The sequence below is a fragment of the Leptinotarsa decemlineata genome, unplaced genomic scaffold, assembly GCF_025532065.1.
Source record: "Leptinotarsa decemlineata unplaced genomic scaffold, Ldec_3_MD MMD2_tig00078422_RagTag_RagTag, whole genome shotgun sequence".
In the NCBI taxonomy this organism is placed as follows: Eukaryota; Metazoa; Arthropoda; class Insecta; order Coleoptera; family Chrysomelidae; genus Leptinotarsa; species Leptinotarsa decemlineata.
In genome coordinates this window covers 9,469,304-9,475,303 of record NW_027412747.1, presented here as the reverse complement: position 1 = coordinate 9,475,303, position 6,000 = coordinate 9,469,304, and positions in this window count along the sequence as shown.

The following is a 6,000-nucleotide window of genomic DNA, read 5'->3' as shown; positions in this document are numbered from 1 at the left end:
GGATGCTTTTTCTGTAATATAAGTACGCTACAAAATGCCTAAGTGCCAACGGTCAACTGTCTCGAGAATCACCGATTAAACGACAGTCAAGCTCAGATCGTGTATCATTCCACATCTTAGCCACCCTGTCCATATATTCAATAACACATTTTCCAGTTAATGATTCCAAGTTTTTTCTGCGAGCGAGTGTTATATTTGATTATATTTACCCACTGAAATTATATAAAATATATGTACGATAATGACATTAATGTTACATAAAAATCAGGTTATCTTTGTGGTGGACGTTTCGCAATAACGGGGATGTAAATTTTACGTCACATAGTTACATAACACGTATTGTCAGTTACGTAACATTCATGTCAAATTTAAATGATTGTGTTTACTGGAATCTTTTCAACTCTCTGCCAAATAACTTTGAAGGGCTTAGTTCAAATTCAAAAGAGTCATCAAGGAAATGCTACTCAACCAAGGTTTTTACTCAGTCTCGGAGTACTACGATTATTTTAGGACAGTTCACGTCAGCTATGTCTACTCGATATGAAACATACTCACCGGTATTGATTGTACTGTGGTTGTTTGTAAATACCCCTTTTATCATAGGTGAATATTTATTTATTTATATATGTACGTAGGCAACCAATGCGCTGCTTAATATTTTTAAATTTTTACAATTTACTTCTTTGTTTGATATGTTTATTTAAAAATGCCTATAAATACACCTGAATTGCTACAAACATGAAAACGTAACGTAGTTAATAAACTATTCTATTCTATTCTATTCATGATCTGACAAAATTCTTGTTGTATCTTCTTGACAAGTACAGAGCAAGCTTACTTCACGACGTTTCGATTGTTGGTATCCAAATCGTCTTCGGGATCCATTTCATTTTTATCATAAATAACCCCCGCTATTACCACCACCTTCAGTTTGGATCATGACCAGATAAAAATATATACATAACTACTTCTGCGCATTTTCTCTTCTGGCCTTGATATATTCGTCAGATTGTGCATGGATGATATGTAGATAGAAATATATTTTGAGTCTAACTATTTTAAGATCTGCAGGTCAGCAAATTGTTCTCAGTAATCTTGTAGAAAGGTAGAAATTCTTGCAGGTCGGGTCTCTCAGATATTAATCTTGACCAGATTAATGATTCCTAACAGAAAAATTACCAACCTCCACCCTTTATTGTTTGAAAGAATTTCGCATTTTCCATAAAGTTGAGGATAAACCTTGCAGGCCGGCAATAATTCTTGCTGTTCGAGTCTCCTCTCCCAGATATGAATCTCGACCAGAATAGTCATTTCCCATAGATAAATTTCCATCCCCCACCCTTCATGTATAGGAAAATTTCACAATTCTCATAAAATTGAAAATGAATATTGCAGGTCGGCAGAAATTCTTGCAAGTCTGGTCTCCCAGATATGAATCAAAACCAGATCAACCATTTTCGACAAAAAAATTTAACACCCACCCGTTCGTAGCTTTTTCTCTATCAAGTTTTTATCTAATCTATTTCTATCAAAATCTTGGAAATTAGTCAAATGTTCAATTTAAGCTCAGCTCTCCCCCTTAGAAATAAAATTAACGACTGTAATCTCGTAATTTCGATTTTAAAGTCGAATTTTCGAGATTCAAACTCGTAATTTTCAAGAAACGAACAATAAAAATATATGGCCCTTCTCTGCTATTCCGTAATTTCAGAACGTAATTTTAATTTTATTCGTTATTGAACTTTGTAGGAAAACAAGACAAATATAGAGGATTTATGATTCATTAACTTGAAAATAATTAAAATTATCAAACATAAAGAGATAATTTACGAGAGCAAAGTAAACAAACATGTGAAAACCAGAAATTAATCTACAATATTTAGTAATTCTACGTCAAAACAAAATCTATCCATCATCGAATATTTCATGCGTAGTACTGCAAATGATGAAATCATCACATGTAGAGTACAGCCACAGTAGAAAGCTTATCAGCAGCGTAATCGGTTACAATCACTTTAGAAATAGCGTGTTCTCAAATATTATCAATGCAAATTTGACGTTAGGCTAGTTGCACACACACCGATTTTAGACGGCCGACTTTGTACCGGTCGTCCAAATTCCAATAGTGAACCACATGTGGGAACGGGACCTGGACACACGCCGACCGGTGATCATCGCCGGTAAAATACCGGTGAGCAGCCGTCCACTCTGCCACTGTATCGCCGGCAGTACCGGGAAGTAGTGGCGTACATGACTAAATACACTCTTGCATACTCACCGGTTTTTTACCGATCATTCCAGTCTCGAATGCTCGGTGAAATTGTAGTTACTACGCATTAACTTCGTTTTGGTAGTGCGTGTTAATTACGACAACAAAGCAACTGATTGTTTGACCGGATAAAAATCCGGTGAGTGTGCAAGCACCCGCTACCAATAAAATATCGGCCGATTTTATACTGGCCGTCCAAAATCGGTGTGTGTGCAACTAGCGTAACAACCAACAATTGAATTCGCCATGATATTCCAATTTCGGTGAATTGATGATCATCAGGTAGGTAAATTATGTTTGTCATTATGGTCCTGATAATCACTCGAATAAAACCAATAAATATCTCTTTATGTTCTACGGCCGATTTTCGCAAACTATGACACTTCATTATCGTTTAAATAAATGAAGAAAGCTCAATATAAAATTGAGAAAGATGAGTCGATTAACATAATGAACCATTTGATTTCAAGATCGATACTTATATATTCAGTGATTGAAAGCTGTATTTTCTTTACTCTCGCGAGAGGTCACAGACCAAATAGTAATCAATGAACCATTTTCGAAGGTCTTTTTTTTATTATTATTTTCAGAGATGAAAGCTGTGGTTCTGATCTTTCGAATGTCCAACAATTTACAGATTTCTTGGAACAGGTTGGACTCAAAATTTCTGCCCTGGTCCGAATGCAGCTCCAATGGGACAACGAATCGACATACCCATTCCTTTACCAGGACGTCAGCGACGGTAAAGGCTTCCTGGTTGGGCAGCGCATAGGCTTCCCAACCCACTTGCTGAAGTAGTCCATGGCTACCAGGATGTATTTGTTCCCATGGTGGGACTCTGGGAACGGGCCGGCGATATCGATGGCGATATCGCCATCGATATCGCCACTTTCTGCACCAGTCCTTGACGTCGGCTTGACAATTAACCCAGTAAAACCGTTGTCTTACTTTCTAGAGGGTCTTCGTTACTCCCAGATGTCCTCCAGTGACTCCATCATGGATTTCTTTGAGCACCTCCCGTCGTCTGCTCCTGGGTACCACTGTCTGGTGCCTTTCTTCTGCACCGTCATCAGACTCCAACACCCGCTTCAGAACCCCGTTTTCCAAAGTAAGGGAATTCCATTGTGCCCAGTAGGACTTGACCGCTGGCGAATAACCTGCTACCTCCTGCCACGTTGGTCTTTGATTACTTTTCTTCCATTCGATGACTAAACCAAGATCTGGGTCTTTCTCTTGGTCTTCCCTGATCTTATTATCCTCCCAGTTGTCGTCTACAGCTCTAGTTCGACAAATGGCTGCTTCCTTCTCTTCTGCTCGTCGGCAATGTGAGCAGTCATCGGGGCATGGTCTCCGTGACAGGTCATCTGCGTTTATTACGGGGGCTTGCTGGATAAAGGCTGACGATTGCACCTTCTCATGGAACCTCTCTAGTTTTTTTGATTTGGTGTTGGTTTTTTGAATGCTTGGACATTTGCTACGCACATGCCCAATTTTCCCACGGTTCAGGTATCTTATTTGTTTTCTTTCAGACAAAACTCCTTTTATCGCCTTTCTAATAGTGGCCTTAATATCAGCAGAACCCTGCCCATCTTCCTCCATAGTTTGAACTTTGCTCTGACCTTTGCGGGATTGTTTTATAGCCTCAAACTCCAGAGCTCTTGCCAGTGCATCCACAAGATGTTTGGGACGAGCTAGCGTCAAGGCTTGCTTCGTTTCTTGGTCGCGAAGTCCATCCAAGAATGCCTGAACTGCTAACCGCTCCATTACATTTTCGGGTGTAGCAGGATATGCCAGACGGACCAATCGAGCTATGTCGGCTTCAAACTCCTGTAGGGATTCTCCTGATTTCTGGCTGCGGTTCTTCAGCTGTGAATGGTAAACGTGCTCTAGGTGGGCCTGTCCATACCGCAGTTCAAGATGCTTTACAAGTTGGTCATAGTCTTCCTGTTCCTGGGCCGTGAGGGTTTGCAGGATATTCGTTGCTTCTCCACGCAACGCCAATGTTAATGCTACCGCCTTTTCTCCTGCATTCCATCCATTCGCTCTGGCCGCAGCTTCGAATTGTCGGCGGTAATTTGCCCAAGGAGTTTTTCCGTCGAACTGGGGCGGCTTCATGGAGAGCTTTCCTGGTTCAGAACTGAGTTTGACATCTTTCAGTTGAGTTGAGTTGAGTTTTCAGTAACCGTTTCTGTGGGGTGGGCAGAATTAACAATTTCGTTTTGCAACCTGCTAATTGTTTTCTTTATCTCGCTGATTTCTGCCTGAACTCCGCCTTTGATTTCTTCTACTTCTGTGTTCATTTCCTTCCTGATTTTATCTATCTCTGTCTCAATGGTTCCTATTCTTTCTTCGAGTAGGCTCGCCACACTACAAAGCTCTTTCTTCAAGCCTTCTGCATTCTCAACAAGTTCTTCCTTCAAGCTATTCGAATTCTCTAGAAATTTATCTTTTAGAATTTTACAGAAGCTTCTCCTCCAGGCACTTCGAATTTTGTTGAAATTCATCTTTTAAACTCATCGAATTTTGTTGAAGTCCATCGAGTTTGCTCATTATTGAACTCCAATCACCCCCAGAAACTTCGAATAAATATGTTTCGGGATCTTCTCCTGATTCAATCAAGTTGTCCCATAGTCTCTTCTGGAGTACTGATTTTTTTCCGGAAGAATCTAGTTCCCTCTCCTCCAATTCTTGCTTCAATTCGGCGACCTACAAGTCCACTAGGCGCACTTTTCTTGAACACATTATATCTCTTACTGTCTATTTTACTCAAAACTGAATATGTCCACTTATTTAATGGAGTCCGAAACACTTATTTATTTTCACAAGTCTATTTTTCGCGAGAAAGGTCTATCAGTTTATATTTCCGTCGTCCGGTACTGTCCGCTTCGCGAAACACAATGAATCACCAGTCTCTCTGGGCGAAAGTTTTACAGTCAATATCACTGTGATACAAAAATTGTCCACCAAGCGCCCACAAATTTATTTTGAAAATCCACTTCTGATCACCACTTGTAACGAATTAAAGAATTAACTTAATTTATCTTCACCGTTTGTTAACCGCTAGATTCGCTTTCTTGGTACAGACTACTCTTCGGGACGAAGAGCGACGTTTTTATATCGTCAACGAACGTTCCGGATCCCTCTGCGGATTTCGGGACCCATCTGGAGTTTTCGCGGTATTTTGCGATGCGTCATGCGTTTGCTGACTGGGGCATCGGTCAGGGCCGGCTTCAGATTCATTACAATACATTAAAAAAACTCAATATTTCTACTCTAACAAATGTATAGTATCCAAGTGATACTATACATCGAAGGACTTTTCCAAAAACTGCCAACATGCGCTCATATAACACACGGTGTAAACTATAGTTATTAGTTATTAACGTTACAACGTCGATATGTAGCAAATATAACGGATGAAGTTGAATATTGTAACAACACAATCCGTTATTTGCGTATCGTTCAAGACATTTCGTACCTAACTAATCCCGCTGATTCCGAGGAAAGAACAAACCACATACTTCGTAATTCTACAGAAAAAGCCCAACATCGTGTTGTCATGTAACAGCTTAATAATATCACAACAATATTATAAACAACGTCAGTTTTTGTGTTGCGAGTTCGCTTTAACAATGACTAAAGATGAAATTGAGGAACAAAATCAAAGTTAGGAATATTGGGAGAATCATATGCAACGAGTGTTGATTTACTGCCAAAAATAACTCAAGATA